The sequence below is a fragment of the Henckelia pumila genome, unplaced genomic scaffold (assembly GCF_033568475.1).
Source record: "Henckelia pumila isolate YLH828 unplaced genomic scaffold, ASM3356847v2 CTG_429, whole genome shotgun sequence".
Classification (NCBI taxonomy): domain Eukaryota; kingdom Viridiplantae; phylum Streptophyta; class Magnoliopsida; order Lamiales; family Gesneriaceae; genus Henckelia; species Henckelia pumila.
The window spans coordinates 320,306-343,382 of NW_027331826.1; the positions used below are offsets into that span (position 1 = coordinate 320,306).

General features: G+C 43.4%; 1 pseudogene; it reads left to right on the forward strand.

Annotated features, from left to right (window-relative positions):
- Positions 1-1,049: 1,049 nt before the first annotated feature.
- LOC140871168 (uncharacterized) lies at positions 1,050-22,603 on the forward strand (annotated as a pseudogene).
- The last annotated feature ends 474 nt before the right edge of the window (positions 22,604-23,077 follow it).

A 23,077-nucleotide genomic window follows, 5' to 3' on the forward strand; every position in this document is an offset into this window, starting at 1 on the left:
TTTTGCCTATATTTGGGTGTTTTAAGTCTACTAGAAAACTTTTAAGTTATATCTTTTTGATATCTTTGCAATATCTTGCATTATCTTTTATTTTGGAGTTGTAAACTATAAATACATTGTTATTATTCATTAATAATAGTTTTCAGTTTTATGCATAATTTTGCTTGAAATTCTCTCAAGAATTTTATTGAAGTCTTGACTTTGTTCAAAATCAAATTTATCAAAGTTCTAAACTTTGTGGCGTTTGTCAATTGATTTTCATCGAAGATTGTCAGATACACGTTATTTGAAGGTTTTATTGAATTTAATTGTTCCGTAATTTTCGTTTTTTATCGTTCATTGATTAAAGATGTAAATTCACATTCTATCTTTTATTATTTTTCCGCGAGATTATACTTATCTTAAGATAGATAGAAAACATTAATTGGGTCTTTTGTTTAATTGATCCGAGGACACGAATTGGATTATTTTCGTGTTTTCTTTTCATTAATCAACCGAATTCATCTCATGTGGCATCAGAGAACAACTTTCTTTGAGACAAGTAAGTATTTGTTCTTATCTATTCTTCGTTCTTCATCTTCGTTCTTTCGTTCTTCGTTGAGTCTTATCTTTTTTGAATTTCTGTGTCGTTTCTGTCTATCTTGTTGCCCAAGTTTCGTGTCTTGTACTACAAGTTATTATAAAATAAAAAAAGAAAATTCGATCGGTCAAAAAATATATATATAGGGCCAAAAAATTTTCTTAAAAAATATAGAGAAGCAAAGTAACTTGTGGCCAAATTCCAGTCTTGTGTCTTAGTTTATCCTTGGGTGCAAGTCTAGTTGGTTATCCATAAGTCCTTGATACTTGTTTTTGTTTAATCTTTCGTGAAGTCAAATTTCAAGCGTCTACAAGTTTTTAACTTGAGAGTTTGATCTACTCCACAAAACAAGGCCTACCATATATTGAGCGAAAAGAAAGAAAAAGAGTGTTGAGTGATTCGTTTAGAGTGACTTGTGAGAATTTGTGTGATAAATTTTTTTTATTACTAACCTTTTCTTGGAGGTACAATGAATCCTATTAAAGAAGTTGGGGAAAATTGGAGTCAAGGAATTTCCAAAGTTCAAATGGAGGCGTTGGTGGGACACTTGACTAGAATGATGAGGTCGGAGTTGGAACCACTACATTGAGCGAATGAGTAAGTTGGAGGAGAGTAGTAGTAGTGGGAGTAAGAGTAAAAATAAGCCTAGGATGGATGATTTTGATGGTTAGGGTGGTAGAAATAGGCGGGAGGTGGTGCGAGAAAGACATATTGAAGGGGGTAGAGAAGATGAGAATATTAGTAGTATTAAGATGAAAATTCCAACGTTTCATGGGAAGTCTGATCCAGAGGCGTACCTAGAGTGGGAAAAACGTGTGGAGTTTGTGACTGTCATCACTATTATGATCTTAAGAAAGTGAGGTTGACAGTGGTTGAGTTTTTTGATTATTCATTAATATGGTGGGATCAATTAGTGACCACTAGAAGAAGGTGTGGTGAGCAGCCTATTGAGACATGGGATGAGATGAAGCGAGTCATGAAGAAGCGGTTTGTGCCTAACCATTATTATCGTGATATGTATATGTGAGACCTCGGTTCTAAACATCTAATCTCGGGATAAACAATAACTAAGCAATACAAGATCAAAGATTAAAAGCAATAAATTTTTTTTTTGTATAAGGGTGCCTCGCTCGATTTGTAGAATTCAACCGATCGAGCGAGCCAAAAGTTACAAACTTTCTTCCCGAAATAAAATCCAGCACCGCTCGATCGGTAAGATTCAACAGATCGAGCGGGCCACCTAATGAAAAACAAAAACTTGGCAAAATGTCCCTCGCTCGATCGGTCCAAAACTACCGATCGAGCGGTGACAATACAGAGCAAGAAAACACAGCAGAAAATCATGCCAAAGCTCAAGTCCAATACATCAAGATGCATAACAAGGTTCATAGTACATGCAACGACGACATTCAATCCATAATATTTGAATAATAGAAACTAAAAACAACAACAAGAGTTCTAACATGCTTCAAATCATAAACCAGATTGACATGCGGATTCGACTTCTAAACCGAGTCTCACTTCTTTCTCTCACTACTGATGCTAACCAGGTCTTCGCTGACTTGATCCTGCCCCACCTGTTGCCAAGTACACAAACAAAACAAAGCAACAGCCGGATAAATCCGGTGAAAATGATATTCCCAGTAAAAGCAACATAACATGCAATAACAAGTAATATAACAACAAACATGCTTTCAAGACAACAACATATTCAATATCAATGTAATGAAATGCATGTCTTTAAAATCGGGATATCAACTCTGATAAACAAGGGATTGCTGCTATGCTTTTGGGATCCCGAGGATGAGATCACGTAACAACTCACCGACTCTCCCAATCGAGGTGGTGCCACATATCCCAATCCCCTAGACTTTGATGCGACTATAAGGAGTATGCTGACACTAGGTGAAATTTTACAACCCAGGCCACTTGCAGTATAGCCCACAAAACGTCTAAAAAAAAGGGCCGTTATGCCCGCTAAAATCAAAGGTTTGGTTCAAGATGACTGCATAAAAAAACATAAAACATTAAGACATATAACAATAGCTCAATCAACAACAAAATACAAGTTCCACATGCTAGAACAAGTATTGATGCAAGTATGTGATTTTAAGGGAAAACTCAAGAACCAACTGTCTCGCGTGTGCTATCCCGCTAAACGATGACTGCTTGTACCTTTCGATACGAATAGCTCCAACTCTGGATAAGCTACAATAAAAGGTTATATCAGAAACTATACAACCTAACAACAACAACTGCTCAAGGTAATCTCTTTACCGCTCTTTGTCCAACTCTTCGACGATCGACTGCTGCTAAATCAGGGCTTGACAAACTCCAAAAGAATCTGTACGGAGGCAAAGAAGATCAACAACGATGATCAAAACTCAATAGCCAAGTTCAAAAACTCAAATGGTTCAAAATCTCTAAAACTCAAACCGGCAGCATAACGACTATAAACTGAACAAACCGGAAACGTAAACAGCAGTATAATATCGATATCAACTCATATCAATGCTAATACAACAATAAAGGCTCAAACCCAACAAATCTCAAAACTCAATTTTCGAAATAGGCTTCCAAAAATCATAACAAATCCGAACGACACTCTAATTAAAAACCAATTGAGAATAAACGATCAGAACTCTGTCAAGAACGACATAAACGAAACTCAATCGATTCTAACAACATCCGAAAATATAAGTGTATCTGATTGAAGAAAAACTTACTATAGAATGAAGCTCTCGCTGCTGTGATCGCTAATCTGCCTTCAGAAATAAATTCCAACGGACGGATCGAGCTCGGACTGAAATCTGAAAGCTTAAATATGAAATGGGGTGTTAACAATGGAGGTAGGTGTTGGGAATAAGATGATGGGAAGTGAAGAAAGTCAAACCAAGTGCAGATAATATATAAAATCCCAAATTTTTGTTTTAGTCCCTGAAATTTCCAAAAATTGCAAAATAGACCCTGATCAAAATCAAGTAGGCTCTTGAACTCTGCAAACTCTGATTATCTCAAATAAACTCAATTAAGATAAAATCGGGGCGTTACAATATAGGCATTTCCAGACTTTGAAACATGGATCTAGGAGTGTGGAGGGTTACTTCAAAGAGTTGGAGACCACAATGATCCGGACTAATATTGAGAAGGACAGTGAGGCTATGATGGCATGTTTCATGTGTGGATTGAATAAGGAGATCCAAGATCAAGTGGAGCTTTGTCATTGCTTTAATCTGGATGAGATGGTACAGACGGCCATGAAAGTGGAGCAACAACTCAAGAGAAAGGGAGCTGGTCGAGCTACATCCGGTGGAGGGTCATCGACTTCTTGGCGTCCAAACATTGCAAAATGGGAGGATAGCAAAACGGTGTCCAAACCAAAATATGACACCAAACCGGAGGTGCCAAAGAAAGGTAAATCTGAAACTTCTTCTAATCGTACTAGAGATATCAAGTGTTTTAGATGCCTAGGTCTTGGCCACATTGCTAGCCAATGCCCAAATAAAAAGTTAATGATTATTAATGATTGTGGTGATGTTGAGTCTGAGAGTGAGGAGGATATTGAAAATTTTGATGATATTCTTGCCTTGGAGGATCCCGATGATGAGGGATATAGTGCGGTGGTTGGAGAATTGTTGGTGACTAGGAGAGTTTTAAATGCCCAACCAAAGTAGGAGGAAGAGAGTCAGCGAGAAAATATTTTTCATACTCGTTGTTTTGTGAATGGGAAAGTGTACAGTCTCATTATTGATGGTGAGAGTTTTACAAATGTAGTTAGTTGTGAGTTGGTGGAGAAATTGGGATTGCCAATTTTAAAGCATCCTCAACGATATCGGTTGCAGTGTTTTAATGACTGTGCAGAGGTGAAGGTGACCAAGCAAGTAGCAGTTCCATTCTCTATTGGTAAGTATGTTGATGAGGTAGTGTGTGATGTAGTACCTATGCATGCTTGTTATATCTTGTTGGGTAGACCATGACAGTTTGATATGAGGGTATTACATGATGGGTTTAGAAATAAGTATTCTTTTATTATGAAAAAAGTGTCTATTGTATTATTGTAGTGACCCTTACCCGGATCACCTACTAAACAGAACTTAGGCATGCAATTAACTTAATTAAACAGATATCAGAATAAAACTGCGGAAACCATAAAAATTATACAATCCCAAGTAAAGGAATCTGTAATTTATCCAATAATATACAACCAAATCGAATAGCTGTATAAACCCAAACAACAGTAATGAAACCTAAGCGAAGCTCCAGCTGGCCAACCACTGACTAGCCCCTCCTGGATCCACCCTCCTCGTCCAATCGCAAACCTGCCCCATGGAATAGGGTGTCCAGAAAATACAGAGTACGAGACGTGAGCATAAAATGCTCAGTACGAGAGTATGAGTATACATGCATGCAAAGTGAACTCCCTATAGACTCGAGGTCAAGGATCAGATAACAGAGACAGACCGGGCCCTGGTATGTAGCACGCTGTGCCGTCGCTTCAGGAGGTGGCTCCCATACCGAGATAACCGTGGATACGCCGGACCCAAATCAATGGAAGTCCATTCACTAACAGGATAGGGTACAACCCTACTAACAAACATCTCGAAAGAGATACAGCAAGATGCAAATGAATGCAGCATAATATCATGGCATATAAATCATGCAGTCACATAATACATGCATACTCAGTCAGGATATCTCGAACAGTACTTTCGTACCTCAAAATAGTGCAAGCTCTACCAACTCTAGGTCCACGCCTATAGTCTGCTCTACACTGTCAAATGATACTACTATCATTAAAGTGCTCTAAAAGCCTTAACTAAGCTATTGCATACTCCCAAATATTTATAGGGAGCAAAAGCTATACCTTCGTCCGTCGTTAGCCCTTTGATGTCGATGCCTCCAGAACTTGGGCACAACTCCGCTACGACTACCGAACGCCTCGCCGACCTCCGGACCAAGCCTAAGAAGACTAGAACAGCTCCAAAAGGACTAGAAGGGCAAGGAGAACTCGGAATTGGCAAATAAAAGTGAAGCCTCGGCCCTCTATTTATAGACAACGATCGGAACTTCCGATCCTTGATCGGAACGTCCGAATCTCGATCGGAACGTCCGATCCTGCCATCGGAGCTTCCGAAGATCCTGATCTGCCACGTGTCAAAATACCACTTGTTGATTCCGTATAGGGGTAATCGGAGCTTCCGGTCCTGATCGGAGCTTCCGATCTTGCCACACGTTATGCCTGACGTAATATCGATCGGAGCTTCCGATCCTGTTCGGAACTTCCGATCCTGATCGGAGCTTCCGAACTCACCTTCGGAGCTTCCGAACTCTACCCAAGTAATTATGATTAATTCCTTAATTACTGATTTTGATTACGGGCTACTACATTCTCCCCCACTTAAGATATTTCGTCCTCGAAATCAGATCTTAAGTACCGAATGCAATAAACAGAAATCAGAAACATTCTTTATTCAAATCAAACGTTTACAAAGTTTGCAACTGAATACAACTTAAAGGATGAAATCAAAACAACTCAGGATGTTCTTTACGCATCCTGTCCTCAAGCTACCAAGTAGCTTCCTCAGTGCCTCGGCGCTGCCACTGAACTAAAACCAAAGGAATGACTTTTTTCCGTAAAACCTTATCCTTATAATCCAGGATACGAAGAGGTTTCTCAACATAAGTCAAATCCTTGTCTACCTGAACCTCAGACCGCTGCAGAATATGAGATTCATCCGCCACATATCGTCGCAACATAGATACGTGAAACACGTCGTGAATACTGGACAGATGCGGTGAAAAAGCTAGTCGATAAGCCAAATCGCCAATGCTCTCCAAGACCTCAAACGGACCGATAAATCTGGGAGACAACTTGCCCTTAAGGCCAAATCTGAGAATCTTGCGAAAAGGTGACACTCTCAAAAACTCTTTCTCCCCGACCTCGAACTGCAAGGGCCTACGCTTGATATTAGCATAACTGGCCTGACGATCCTGTGCAGTCTTAATCCGTTTCTTGATTTGATCAACAATATCTATCGCCTGCTGGATAAACTCCAGTCCCTCAGCCTATCTCTCCCCCACTTCTTCCCAGAAGAGTGGAGTACGACAACGTCGCCCATACAACGCCTCAAAAGGTGTCATCCCAATACTAGTATGATAGCTGTTGTTGTAAGCGAACTCGATCAACGGCAAATGATCCTGCCAGGCTGAACCAAAATCCATGACGCACGCTCTAAGCATATCCTCTAACGTACGGATAGTGCGCTCTGACTGACCATCAGTCTCCGGATGATAGGCAATACTCAAACTGAGAGTAGTACCCATCGCACGCTGAACACTCCCCCAGAATCTAGAAGTAAACCTGGGGTCCCGATCGCTGACAATGCTCACAGGCACTCCATGAAGGCGGACGATCTCCTGAATGTACATCCGTGCCATGCGATCCACAGAGTACTCTCGGCTATAGGCAATGAAATGTGCTGACTTGGTGAGTCGGTCCACCACAACCCAGATAGCATCACAATTCCTCGGGGATACCGGCAAATAGGTCACAAAGTCCATTGTGATAAACTCCCATTTCCATTCAGGAATAGGCAGACTGTGAAGCAATCCTCCAGGTCGTCGGTGCTCTGCCTTGACCTGTTGACACACCAAACATCGCGAAACAAACTGATAAACACTGTGTTTCATTCCCTTCCACCAGAAACGAGTACGTAGATCCTTGTACATCTTGTTGCTCCCAGGATGAATACTCAACTTAGTGCGATGCGCCTGAGACAAAATCTCCTCTCGCAACTCTTCATCCTGCGGAATCACAAGCGTACCAGACAAACACAGAAAGCCATCTGACTGATAATGAAATCCAGACGAGCTACCCTCGTTAGCTAGACGAGCTAAACGCTGGGTCTTCGAATCAGACATCTGAGCATCTCGGATCCGCGAATACAAGGCTGGCTCAGATAATATCGCAAAAATCTGGATACTCTGCATACCTTTCTTTTCTTGAAGGTAAAACCTGAAGTACAACAGTCACTGATCGCACTAGACATCGAACAAGTCTGAAGTGCGGATAGTCGCACCTTGCGACTCAAAGCATCAGCAGTGAGATTAGCAGCTCCCGGATGGTACTTAATCTCGCAATCATAGTCCTTAAGCAAGTCCATCCAACGTCTCTGCCTCATGTTCAACTCCGCCTGAGTGAACAAATACTTGAGACTCTTATGGTCAGTGAAGATCTCAAATTTCTCACCATACAGATAATGACGCCAGATCTTCAAAGCGAACACAATGGCTGCCAATTCCAAATCATGGACTGGGTAGTTGTCCTCGTGAAGCTTCAGCTGTCTAGAAGCGTATGTGATCACATGCCCATTCTGAGTCAGGACACATCCTAACCCCTGAAGAGAAGCATCCGTGTAAACTACATACCCTCCAGATCCTAACGGTAATGCCAACACCGGCGCAGAAGTCAACCGCCGTCGAAGCTCACGGAAATTCTCCTCACACTCGGAGGACCACTCAAAATCCACACCCTTGCGGGTAAGCTGCGTCAACGGTCGAGCTAACTGAGAGAAGTTCAGAATGAAGCGACGATAATACCCTGCTAGACCCAGAAAACTGCAGATCTCAGCAACTGTCGACGGACGCGACCAATTAAGTACCGCTTCAATCTTGCTTGGATCAACAGAAATCCCCTCCCTGGATATGATATGGCCAAGAAAGACCACTCTATCCATCCAGACTCACACTTGCTCAGCTTGGCGTACAACTGCTCATCTCGAAGAGTCTGCAGTACCAACCGCAAGTGAGAAACATGCTCTTCTGTATTACGTGAATACACCAAGATGTCGTCAATGAAGACCACGAAAAACTTGTCCAAGTACTCCCTGAAGACACGGTTCATCAAATCCATGAATATAGCTGGCGCATTAGTCAAACCAAATGGCATCACTAGGAACTCGTAATGCCCATAACGAGTACGAAATGCAGTCTTGGCTACGTCTTGATCACGGACTCTCAACTGATGATACCCAGATCTCCAGTCAATCTTGGAGTAAACTGACATGCCCTGCAGCTGGTCAAACAAGTCATCAATACGAGGCAACGGATACTTGTTCTTCACAGTGACTCGGTTCAGCTGCCGATAGTCAATGCACAGCCGCATCGACCCATCATTCTTCTTCACGAAGAGAACAGGAGCTCCCCAAGGAGATACACTAGGACGAATGTACCCCTTGTCCAAAAGATCCTGTAGCTGATTCTTCAACTCATGCATCTCTGACGGAGCCAGACGATACGGTGCTCTAGAAATAGGCGAAGTACCCGGCATCAACTCTATGCCAAACTCGACTTCCCTAGCAGGAGGAAAACCCGGAATCTCATCAGGAAATACATCTGGAAATTCATCCACAATAGGAATGCTCTCTATCCCAATACTCTCAGCGGACAAATCAACTGCATAGATAAAGTAACCTTCCCCGCCAGACTTTAGAGATCGACAGGCTCTCAAAGCTGATACCAAAGGCATCGGGGGTCGCGCTCCCTCACCATAGAAAAACCAACTCTCACTCCCCTCTGGATGAAAGCGTACTAATTTCTGATAGCAGTCCACTGAAGCTCGATAGGTAGTCAACATATCTATTCCCAGAATGCAATCAAAGTCGTCCATCGCCAGGACCATGAGATTCGCTAAGAGAATGTTCCCTTCGAACTCTAAAGGGCAACCCATCACTAGACGCTTAGCCAAAGCAGATTGGCCCGTTGGAGTAGAAACAGACATCACTACGTCTAGTGCAATGCATGATAACTTATGTCTCTTAACAAAACGTGCAGAAATGAAGGAATGAGATGCACCAGTGTCAATAAGTACAAGAGCAGGCATACCATAAAGCAAAAATGTACCTGCGATGACTTTCTCATTCTCCTCCACAGCCTGATCATGTCTTAGGGCAAACACCTGGCCAGAAGCTCGTGGCCTCAAATGAAAACTCCTAGCAGACTGTCCTTGCGACCTCTGCTGAACGGTGGCCTGAGAACCAGATCCTGAACCAGATCTAGAACCGCCTCCCCCAGACAGTGGACAATCCCTCCGGATATGACCAGTCTCTCCACAACGGAAACAAGCTCCAGAAGCTCTACGGCACTTGTCGGATGGATGATTCTTCCCACAGTGATCACACTTGTCCTTCTTACCGTAACGGACAACACCTCCAGAACCAGAGGAAGAAGAAGATCCAGACTTCTTGAAAGTTTGGGCACGGGGACCCAAAGAACTAGCAGGCCTCGACTGAGGGAAAGACCTGTTCCGCCGAATGCTGTCCTCCGCCTGGTGACAACGGCTCACCAAACCCTCGTAGGACATGTCATCGCCAACCGCCACACGGTCATGGATCTCAGGGTTAAGGCCCTGAAGGAACAGATTATACTCCATCTCTGAGCTATCAGCAATCTCGGGGCAATAGGATAGCAGATCAAAGAACCTCTGCTGATACTCATCGATAGACATGGCTCCCTGTCGCAGACTCAGTAGCTCGCCTGCCTTCGACTGACGGAGTGCCGGAGGAAAATACCGCTTTTGGAAAGCTGTGCGGAACTCGGCCCAGGTGGCCACTCCTCTCGCCGCAACAAAAGGTGCAGAAGTAAACCTCCACCACCTGTGCGCATGCCCATCTAGAAGATAGCCAAGGGTCTCCACTTTCTGCTCCTCGGTGCATTGGAAAGTCTGAAAAGTCATCTCCATGCGGTCTAACCAGTTCTCCGCATCCTCCGGAGACTCACCTCCAACTAAGGGCTTAGGACCCATAGCTAAGAATCGACGCACAGTGAAACGCTCGTCGTCATGGTGACGATGACTCCGTTCTCGACGAGGCTCCCGGTCGGCATCACCCCAATGCCCACCAACACTTCCATGAGAACTCCGGTCGTCACGATTTGACATTTACAAAAATACCTCAAGATGAGACTAAATCCCAAGAATTCTTTTGCATGCTCTGATACCATAAATGTAGTGACCCTTATCCGGATCACCTACTAAACAGAACTTAGGCATGCAATTAACTTAATTAAACAGATATCAGAATAAAACTGCGGAAACCATAAAAATTATACAATCCCAAGTAAAGGAATCTGTAATTTATCCAATAATATACAACCAAATCGAATAGCTGTATAAACCCAAACAACATTAATGAAACCTAAGCGAAGCTCCAGCTGGCCAACCACTGACTAGCCCCTCCTGGATCCACCCTCCTCGTCCAATCGCAAACCTGCCCCATGGAATAGGGTGTCCAAAAAATACAGAGTACGAGACGTGAGCATAAAACGCTCAGTACGAGAGTATGAGTATACATGCATGCAAAGTGAACTCCCTATAGACTCGAGGTCAAGGATCAAATAACAGAGACAGACCGGGCCCTGGTATGTAGCACGCTGTGCCGTCGCTTCAGGAGGTGGCTCCCATACCGAGATAACCGTGGATACGCCGGACCCAAATCGATGGAAGTCCATCCACTAACAGGATAGGGTACAACCCTACTAACAGACATCTCGAAAGAGATACAGCAAGATGCAAATGAATGCAACATAATATCATGGAATATAAATCATGCAGTCACATAATACATGCATACTCAGTCAGGATATCTCGAACAGTACTTTCGTACCTCAAAATAGTGCAAGCTCTACCAACTCTAGGTCCACGCCTATAGTATGCTCTACACTGCCAAATGATACTACTATCATTAAAGTGCTCTAAAAGCCTTAACTAAGCTATTGCATACTCCCAAATATTTATAGGGAGCAAAAGCTATACCTTCGTCCGTCGTTAGCCCTTTGATGTCGATGCCTCCAGAACTTGGGCACAACTCCGCTACGACTACCGAACGCCTCGCCGACCTCCGGACCAAGCCTAAGAAGACTAGAACAGCTCCAAAAGGACTAGAAGGGCAAGGAGAACTCGGAATTGGCAAATGAAAGTGAAGCCTCGGCCCTCTATTTATAGACAACGATCGGAACTTCCGATCCTTGATCGGAACGTCCGAACCTCGATCGGAACGTCCGATCCTGCCATCGGAGCTTCCGAAGATCCTGATCTGCCACGTGTCAAAATACCACTTGTTGATTCTGGATAGGGGTGATCGGAGCTTCCGATCTTGCCATACGTCATGCCTGACGTAATATCGATCGGAGCTTCCGAACTCACCTTCGGAGCTTCCGAACTCTACCCAAGTAATTATGATTAATTCCTTAATTACTGATTTTGATTACGGGCTACTACAATTATTACCCATGTCTCCAAAGTAAGTGTTGGAGGATCAAATGAAAAAAAAAAAAAGAGAGGAGGCCGAAAAAAAGAGTGACAAAAAAACTGAGATGACCTTAGAAAAGAAAAGTGAGAAAAAAAGAGATGAAAAAAAAAGTGAAAGAAAAAAGGCTGAAAAAAGATGTATATAGCCCAAAAGAGTGAGTTGAGAGATGTTTTTAGTTCTCATGTTCCACTTGTGTTGATATTTTATAAGGAGTTTTTCTTAAACACAAGTGATATAGTCGGAGTTCTTCCAAGCATTGTTACATATCTATTGCAGGAGTTCGAGGATTTATTTTCGGAGGAGCTACCTCAAGGGTTACCACCTTTGAGAGGGACTGAGCATCAGATCGACTTCTTACCCGGGAGTGCATTGCCGAACCGTACAGCTTATAGGAGCAATCCAGAGGAGACAAAGGAACTGAAAATACTGGTAAATGAACTTTTAGATAAAGGTTTTGTGGGTGAGTCGATGTCACCATGTGTAGTACCTGTATTGTTAGTCCCTAAGAAAGATGGATCTTGGCTCATGTGTGTGGATGGTAGGGCTATAAATAACATTACCATCAAATATAGACATCCTATTCCTAGACTAGATGATATGTTAGATGAATTGCATGGCTTTAGCATGTTTAGCAAGATTGATCTTAAAAGTGGTTATCATCAGATTAGGAAGAGAGAGGGAGATGAGTGAAAAACTGCATTTAAAACGAAGTATGATTTGTATGAATGGATGGTTATTCCTTTTGGTTTGACTAATGCACCTAGTACTTTTATGCGTCTCATGAATCATGTTTTGCGTGTATATATTGAGAAATTTGTGGTTGTCTACTTTGATGACATTTTGATGTATAACAAGAATTTACATGATCATGTGGAACACTTGAGATTTGTACTAATCACTTTGAAAGATGAACACTTATATTCTAATCTGAAAAAGTGTGTGCTTTGTACGAAAGAACTCTTGTTTTTTGGTTTTGTTGTGAGTGCACAAGGAGTAAGAGTGGATGAAGAAAAGGTAAGCGTCATTCAAGATTGGTCGACACCTACGTCGATTGGTCAAGTTCGAAGTTTTCATGGGCTTGCAGGATTCTATCGAAGGTTTGTAAAAGACTTTAGTACGTTGGCAGCACCTATGACTGCAGTGATTAAGAAGAATGGCCGTTTCATTGTGGAGATGAACAGGAGAAGTATTTCAATTTAATTAAGCAAAAATTAATTAATGCCCCTTTATTGGTCTTACCTGATTTTTCTAACACCTTTGAAATTGAATGTGATGCTTCAGGTGTAGGAATCGGAGGAGTGTTGATGCAAGGAGGAAATACAGTGACATATTTCAGTGAGAAGTTGAATGGAGCAGCGTTGAATTATCCAACGTATGACAAAGAGTTTTATGATTTAATGCGAGTGCTCGAAACATGGCAGCATTATTTAAGGCCAAAGGAGTTCGTGATTCACACGGATCATGAATCTTTGAAGCATCTCAAAGGACAAAAAAAATTGAATAAGAGACATGCAAAGTGGGTGGAATTTGTGGAAATTTTTCCTTACGTCATCGAGTACAAGCAAGGCAAGAAAAATGTGGTAGCAGATGCGTTGTCACGAAGGTACGTTCTCTTAACTACTTTAGATGCTAAGTTTTTGGGTTTTGAGCATGTGAAAGAATTGTATGCTACTGATAGTGAATTTGGTGAAATGTATAAGTCATGCATGCATAATCCTCAACGAAAATTTTATTTGCATGATGGCTACTTGTTTAAGGAAAATAGATTATGCATTCCTAAAACTTCAATTAGAGAATTACTTGTTAGAGAATCGCATGGCGGTGGTTTAATGGGTCATTTTGGTGTGGCTAAAACATATCAAGTTTTGCATGAACATTTTTATTGGCCACAAATGAAGCATGATGTAGAGAAAGTTTGTGAGCGGTGTGAGACATGTAAGAGGACAAAATCTATATCACAACCACATGGTTTGTATATCCCACTTCCAGTACCTAGTGAACCTTGAGTGGACATTTCTATGGATTTTGTTCTTTGGTTACCGAGGTCTAAGAAGGGGAGGGATTCTATTTATGTTGTGGTAGATAGATTTTCAAAAATGGCACATTTTATTGCTTGTCAAAAATCAGATGATGCTTCGCATGTTGCAAACTTGTTCTTTAATGAGATTGTTAGATTGCATGGCATGCCTAGGAGTATTGTTTCTGATAGGGATACTCTATTTTTAAGTTACTTTTGGAAAACATTATGGTGTAAAATTGGTACTAAGTTATTGTTTTCTACTAGTTATCATCCTCAAACTGATGGAAAAACTGAGGTAGTAAATAGAACTTAAGGAACTTTGTTGCGAGCAATCATTAAGAAGAACTTGAAAAATTGGGAAGAGTGTTTGCAATTTATTGAGTTTGTGTAGTGACCCAATCCGGATCCACTACCTAATCAGAGTTATAGTAAAAGCGCACGCAATAAAAGCTAAAAGCGTAAAGTGCGGATAATTAAAATACAACAAATCCAATCGACAGAATACAACCGACGCTACCACAAGTGTATAAGTACTGTTATACAACCAAATCGAAGGTTCAGGGTAAATAAATCCCTACCCTATACAACCTCGCACTCCCCCAAGCTCAATCCTGCTGAGAGCCGCCTGGACTTTCCAGCCTCAAACCTGCCCCGCCACAAGGTACACGATATCCAAACACAGGGGCGTGATCTAGAATGCTCAATACGAAGCAATGATATAAATACAAATATGCGCACACAGATGATTTAAAACTCAAGTGAAAACACTTGCTCATGGCGCCGAGAATATACAGTACCGGCTAGAGAGCGACTCCGCGGGGTACTCGTATACTCCATATCAGGGCTGAGCCAACCCCATCCTGACCCGAATCCAAAACAGGATACAAGCCCCATATGGAAACTGTCATACCTGACTCGAGTCCATAATGAGATCATTGTTCCCTATGGAAACTGTCAATGACTCACATATCTCCGGATGCAGTCATACGTAAAATCATGTATGTGCTAAGACGGTAAAACATGCTAAAACATGATAAAACATATAGCACATACTCATGCAACATACAAGCAAATATATCATGCCGGCTATCTCGATCAGTACTTACGTACCTCTAACGCTGCTGGACAACCTAGCTCCACTGGCCTATACTCCAAGCCTACTAGTCCAGTCTACTGCTACTACAATGAAAATATCCATGCATCAACAATTAAGCTCTAAAAGCCTTAATTAAGCTATTGCATACTCCTAAATATTTTTAGGATGCCAAAGCTATACCTGCGTCCGTCGTTAGTCCTTTGCTGTCGATAGCCTCAAAACTAGGCCATAGCTCCGCGACGACGTATAGATCACTAAGCCACTTCCGGATTCCCCGTAGGACGCCTAGATCTCCCTAGATCTGAGTTAGAAGGCTTAGGAATCAGAGAGAATGCGAGAAAATGAATTCTCGGACCCTTTATTTATAGACAGCGTTCGGAGCCTCCGAACCTGGTTCGGAACGTCCGAACTCGATCGGAACCTCCGATCGCACCTACGGAGCTTCCGATCGCTCAATATTTCGTCAGCCATGATGTCACCTTGCTGACGTAAGCGATGACGTGTGCCCTGGTCCAGATCGAAGCTTCCGATCTCGCCGACGGAGCGTCCGATCTCGATCGGAGCCTCCGATCCTGGCACGAAGCTTCCGATCCACTTCGTATCGTCCGATCCTGCTGAACCAAATCAACTAATTCGAGTGCTCTGTATCCATTTCTGAAGTCCGTTATCCCAACAGGAACTTACTTAGTCATGTTTTACTTAATCTAAACATGATCACGTGATTAATTACTCATTAATCACTAATTAGAAATGCGGGTTACTACATTCTCCTCCACTTAAGAAATTTCGTCCTCGAAATTAGAGTCAGAGGAAAAAGTACGAAACTTAACAAGAATGTTCTTTATTACAACTGAACAAGTACAAACTCGGTACAAAGAAGTACAAAATCTCAAAATAACTCGGGGTGCTTGGCTAACATCCGGCTCTCCAACTCCCAAGTAGCTTCCTCTGTACCTCTGCACTGCCACTGTACCATAACCAATGGTATGCGCTTGTTACGAAGTACCTTGTCCTTCCTGTCAAGAATCCGCAGGGGTTTCTCCACATACGATAGATCTCGATCTACCTTTATCTCGGTCGGATGCAAAATATGCGACTCGTCCGCCACATACTACCTCAACAAGGACACGTGGAACACATCGTGGATCTCTGAAAGATCGGGTGGCAAGGCCAGATGATAAGCCACATCCCAAACCTTCTCAAAAATCTCGAAAAGACCAATAAATCTAGGTGTTAACTTACCCTTGCGACCAAACCTCATCACCTTCCAGAAAGGTGACACACGCAAGAAAACATACTCTCCTACCTCAAAATGAAGTGGCCTGCGGTGGGTGTTCGCGTAGCTAGCTTGTCGATCCTGGGCTGCCTTAACCCTGCGTTGGATCAACTCTACTGCTTCAATCATCTGCTGAATCATTTGAGGACCCTCAACCTGATGCTCGCCAACCTCATCCCAAAACAAAGGTGTACGACAACGGCGTCCATAAAGAGCCTCAAATGGTTCCATGCCAATGCTGCGATGGAAACTATTGTTGTAGGCGAACTCCACCAAGGGTAAATAATCAAGCCACGCTGGACCAAAATCCATCACCGCCGCACAAAGAATATCCTCTAAAGTGCGAATAGTACGCTCCGACTGTCCATTCATCTCTGGATGATAAGCCGTACTCAAGCTCAAGGTAGTACCAAGGTCTCGCTGGAAACTACCCCAAAACCTCGAAGTGAATCTCGGATCTCTATCGCTGACAATGCTCAACGGAATTCCATGCAATCGAACAATCTCTCGTACATACAATTGCGCCATCCTATCAAAGGTGTAATCGTGGTTATAGGGAAGAAAATGCACTGACTTCGACAACCGATCCACGACAACCCAAATAGCATCACAATTCCTGGAAGACATAGGCAAGTGGGAGACAAAGTCCATCATCACATGCTCCCACTTCCATTCAGGAATCTCTAAGTTGTGAAGTAACCCTCCGGGTCGTCCAAACTCTTCCTTGACTTGTTGACACACAAGGCATCGGGACACAAACTGATAGACACTGCTCTTCATCCCTTTCCACCAAAATCGAGAGCGAAGATCCTTATACATCTTCATGCTGCCTGGATGTACAGAGAATCGACTGCGGTGAGCTTGTGATAAGATCTCATCCCTCAAAGTAGAGTCCTCGGGTATCACAACTCGACCAGAAAGACACAACAGACCGTCTCCTTGCAGATGAAAACCAGAAGTATTAACACTCTCAGCCAGCCGGGCTAACTTTTGAGTCTTCAGATCAGAATTCTGAGCTTCCCGGATTCGTCTGTATAGGGCTGGCTCTGCAAGCGCAGAAGAGACACGAATCTTTTGTTGTTCTTTCTTATGACGGAACGCGAATTCCAAAGAACAACACTCCTCTACTGCCTTCGAAACTGAACTGGTACGAAGGGAACTCACATAAACCTTGTGACTAAGCGCATCAGCAATAGGATTTGAAGAACCTGGATGGTACTTGATCTCACAATCGTAATCCTTCAACAAATCCATCCAACGACGCTGCCGCATGTTCAACTCATCCTGAGTGAACAGATACTTCAAACTCTTATGATCGGTGAAGATCTCAAATCGTTCTCCGTACAAATAGTGACGCCATATCTTAAGAGCAAAGACAATGGCTGCAAGCTCTAAATCATGTACGGGATAGTTCTCCTCGTGAGTCTTCAGCTGTCTGGAGGCATAAGCGATCACGTGGCTATTCTGAGTCGACACGCACCCCAACCTGGAGAGAAGCATCAGTGAAGACTACAAAACCACCTGATCCAGATGGTAAAGCAAAAACTGGAGCTGTCGTCAGACGACATCTCAACTCATGAAAACTGTCTTCACAAGCATCAGACCAAACGAAAGAAACGTCTTTATTCGTCAACTGAGTCAAAGGCTTAGCTATCTAAGAGAAATTCTCCACAAAACGATGATAGTATCCTGCTAAACCAAGGAAACTACGTATCTCAGAAGCTGTAGTCGGACGTGACCAATTCAAAATAGCCTCTGTCTTGCTAGGATCAACAGATACGCCCTCCTGAGAAATGACATGACCAAGGAACACATCTCGGTCAATCCAGAAGTCACACTTACTCAGCTTCGCGTACAACTGTCTCTCCCTCAAGACCTACAGTACAGTATAGAGATGGTAGGCATGCTCATCCATGCTGCGAGAATACACCAAAATGTCATCGATGAACACCACCAAAAACTTATCCAGAAAGTCGCGGAAAACTCTGTTCATCAGATCCATAAAAACAGCTGGTGCATTCGTCAAACCAAACGGCATCACTAGAAATTCATAGTGTCCATACCGCGTACGAAATGCTATTTTAGGAACATCCTCTTGTCGAACTCGCAACTGATGATACCCAGACCGAAGATCAATCTTCGAATAGACAGAAGTACCCTGCAACTGATCAAAGAGATCATCTATCCGCGGAAGAGGATACTTATTCTTCACTGTCACCTGATTCAACTGACGGTAGTCAATACACAACCGAATCGACCCATCCTTCTTCTTGACAAACAGTACTGGGGCTCCCCATGGCGAAACACTAGGTCGAATATAACCCTTATCAAGAAGATCTTGCAATTGCTTCTGCAGCTCTTTCATTTCTGACGGTGCCAACCGGTAAGGAGTCCTGGAAATCGGTGCAGTCCCTGGCACTAACTCAATGCCAAACTCAATCTCCCTTACTGGTGGCAAACCTGGAATCTCCTCCGAAAATACATCTGGAAAGTCACGAACCACTGGTATCTCTCAGATATTTGGCTCTCCTAAGGATGCGTCAATGACGTAGATAAGGTAGCCTTCCCCGCCATACTCTAAAGCACGTCGGGCCTTCAGAGCTGAAACCATTGGCATAGGGGGTCGCGCTCCCTCACCATAGAAATACCATGACTCGTCATCCTCTGGACGAAACTGAACAAACCTCTGATAGCAATCCACTATTGCTCGGTAGGTAGTGAATAGATCTATCCCAATGATGCAATCAAAATCCTCCATTGCTAGAATCATCAGGTTAGCACTAAGCTGATGTCCCTTGAAATCCAAAACACAACCCACAACTAGACGCTTGGCTAAAACCTCGCTCCCCATAGGAGTAAAAACCACTAGCAACACATCTAAAGGAATAAACGGAAATCTATACTTCTTAGCAAAACGTGCTGAGACAAAAGAATGCGATGCACCGGTATCAATTAAAACATATGCAGGAAAACCACATAAACTACAGATACCTGCAATCATCCGGTCACTGTCAGCCTCTGCCTGCTCTGGTTAAGCGCAAAGACCTGACCCTGGGTACGTGGCCTCAAAGAAGAATGACCCCGAGAAGGAGTTTGAGTAGGCTGTCTCTGAGACAGCTGCGGCTGCTGGCGCTGCTGCAAATACTGCTACTGGAAGGGTGGCTGAACAGATGCCTGAGAACCTCCGAAACCACTCGCTGCCCCAATCAGCATAGGACAATCTCTCTTCATGTGACCCTCCTGGCCACACTGGAAACATGCAGTGGTCGATCGACCACATTGTCCTGGAGGATGCCTGTGTCTGCACTGACTACACCGGTTCGGTCTCTGTCCACCAAAACGATGCACTCCCCCAGATCCAGAGGAAGAAGAAGAAGTACCTCTTGGCTTCTTGAAGGACTGCCCCCTAGGGCCCAAAGCACTAGCACTCACTGACCAGGAAGAAGAAGAGTAAAGTCCCCTGTTCCTTCGAATACTATCCTCGGCCTGGCGACAACGGTCCACCAAATCCTCGTAAGTCCCATCGCCGCCCACAACAACCATCCGATGAATATCAGGGTTCAACCCTTGAAGGAAATGATCAAACTTCACCATAGAACTATCAGCAACATGAGGAAAAAAAGGTAGCAGATCAAAGAACTTCTGCTGGTACTCCTCGATCGTCATCGTCCCCTGTTGCAAACTCAACAACTCACTGTCTTTCACTTGACGAAGAGCTGGAGGAAAATACAACCTCTGATAAGCAGTACGGAACTCAACCCACGTAGCTGCACCTCTAGATGCTATGAACGGTATGGAAGTAGATCTCCACCACTTCCTCGCTCTGCCCTCAAGCATAAAGGCAAGAATCTCCATGCTATCCTCAGCCGTGCAACAAAACTCCTGGAAGCACTGCTCCATCCTCTCAAGCCAATCCTCTGCCTCTTCAGCTGTCTCACCACCCATCAAAGGCTTCGAGCTAACCTCCTTTAATCTGCGCATACTCAATCGCTTGCGCTCCTCGGGCTGTCCCCGACATCTACGATCATTCGGATTGCCCCAACGACCGCCGTCTACGCTACCGTGGCTCTCGTCGTAATCTGCCATCTGTTACATAAGAACAGATAATTACTTAATTCTCTTTACGATATTCCCAATGCAATGCATCGCTCTGATACCAAAAATGTAGTGACCCAACCCGGATCCACTACCTAATCAGAGTTATAGTAAAAGCGCACACAATAAAAGCTAAAATCGTAAAGTACGGATAATTAAAATACAACAAATCCAATCGGCAGAATACAACCGACGCTACCACAAGTGTATAAGTACTGTTATACAACCAAATCGAAGGTTCAGGGTAAATAAATCCCTACCCTCTACAACCTCGCACTCCCCAAAACTCAATCCTGTTGAGAGTCGCTTGGACCGTCCAACCTCAAACCTACCCCGCCACAAGGTACATGATACCCAAACATAGGGGCGTGAGCTAGAACTCTCAATACGAAGCAATGATATAAATACAAATATGCTCACACAGATGATTTAAAACTCAAGTGAAAACACTTGCTCATGGCGTCGAGAATATACAGTACCGGCTAGAGAGCGACTCCGCGGGGTACTCGTATACTCCATATCAGGGCTGAGCCAACCCCATCCTGACCCGAATCCAAAACAGGATACATGCCCCATATGGAAACTGTCATACCTGACTCGAGTCCATAATGAGATCATTGTTCCCTATGGAGACTGTCAATGACTCACATCTCTCCGGATGCAGTCATACGTAAAATCATGTATGTGCTAAGACGGTAAAACATGCTAAAACATGATAAAACATATAGCACATACTCATGCAACATACAAGCAAATATATCATGCCGGCTATCTCGGTCAGTACTTACGTACCTCTAACGCTGCTGGACAACCTAGCTCCACTGGCCTATACTCCAAGCCTACTAGTCCAGTCTACTGCTACTACAATGCAAATATCCATGCATCAACAATTAAGCTCTAAAAGCCTTAATTAAGCTATTGCATACTCCTAAATATTTTTAGGATGCCAAAGCTATACCTGCGTCCGTCGTTAGCCCTTTGCTGTCGATATCCTCAAAACTAGGCCATAGCTCCGCGACGACGTCTAGATCACTAAGCCACTTCCGGATTCCCCGTAGGACGCCTAGATCTCCCTAGATCTGAGTTAGAATGCTTAGGAATCAGAGAGAAGAGAGGAAATTGGTGCGAGAAAATGAATTCTCGGACCCTCTATTTATATACAGCGTTCGGAGCCTCCGAACCTGGTTCGGAACGTCCGAACTCGATCGGAACCTCCGATCGCACCTTCGGAGCTTCCGATCGCTCAATATTACGTTAGCCATGACGTCACCTTGCTGACTTAAGCGATGACGTGTGCCCTGGTCCAGATCGGAGCTTCCGATCTCGCCGACGGAGCGTCCGATCTCGATCGGAGCCTCCGATTCTGGCACGGAGCTTCCGATCCACTTCGGATCGTCTGAACTCCTCTTTGGATCGTCCGATCCTGCTGAACCAATTCAAATAATTTGAGTGCTTTGTATCCATTTCTGAAGTCCGTTATCCCAACAGGAACTTACTTAGTCATGTTTTACTTAATCTAAACATGATCACGTGATTAATTACTCATTAATCACTAATTAGAAATGCGGGTTACTACAGTTTTCTTATAACCGTAGTGTTCATTCTACGAATTATTCACCTTTTGAAATTGTTTATGGATTTAACCTATTGACTCCGTTGGATTTGATGTCATTACCTATGAGTGAAAGGGTTAACTTGGATGGTAAGAAGAAAGCTGAATTTTTTAAGAGCTTACATGAGAAAGTGCGTGAGAATATTAAGAAGAAGAGTTTGCAATACACTAAGCAAGGAGCATTTTTCGGAGAAAAGACGTTCAAAGTTGTTGCCTAGAGGCTATGGTCCATTTCAAGTCCTTGATCGAATCAATGACAATGTCTACAAGCTAGATCTGCCAGGTGAGTATAATGTGAGTACTAGTTTTAATGTTGCTGATCTTTCATTGTTTGATGTAGGTCATGAACGAGATTTGAGGACAAATCATTTTCAAGAAGGGGAGGTTGATGCGATCGTGGACAGCTCGCATGTGGATCGTGTTGCGAAGAATGCTCGAGATCCATTGGAGCTTCCACAAGGTCCGATTACAAGACGTCGAGCTAAACAGTTCAAGGAAGCTCTTCAAAATTTGATGCTAAATTATCAAGAGGATGTTGGAGTTATTGGTGGACATTTTGGAAGATGTTTTATGGTCCTTGAAGTGCAAAACTGCAGTAGCCCGTACCCTAATCAGTAATTAAAGAATTAATCATTATTACTTGGGAAGAGTTCGAAAGCTCCGAAGGTGAGTTCGGAAGCTCCGAACAGGATCGGAAGCTCCGATGCAGGATCGGAAGCTCCGATGGTATTACGTAGGGCATGACGTGTGGCAGGATCGGAAGCTCCGATCAGGATCGGAAGCTCCGATCAGGATCGGAAGTTCCGATCACCCTTATCCGAAGTCAACAAGTGATATTTTGACACGTGGTAGATCAGTATCTTCGAAAGCTCCGATGGCAGGATCGGACGTTCCGATCGAGGATCGGAGGCTCCGATCGTTGTCTATAAATAGAAGGCCGAGAATTCACTTTCAATTGCCAATTCCGGATTTTCTCTCTACTCTAGTCGTATTCGAATTGTTCTAGCCTTCCTAGGCTTGACCCGGGAGTCGTCAAGGCGTTCGATAGTCGTAGCGGAGTTGTGCCCAAGTTCTGGAGGCATCAACATCAAA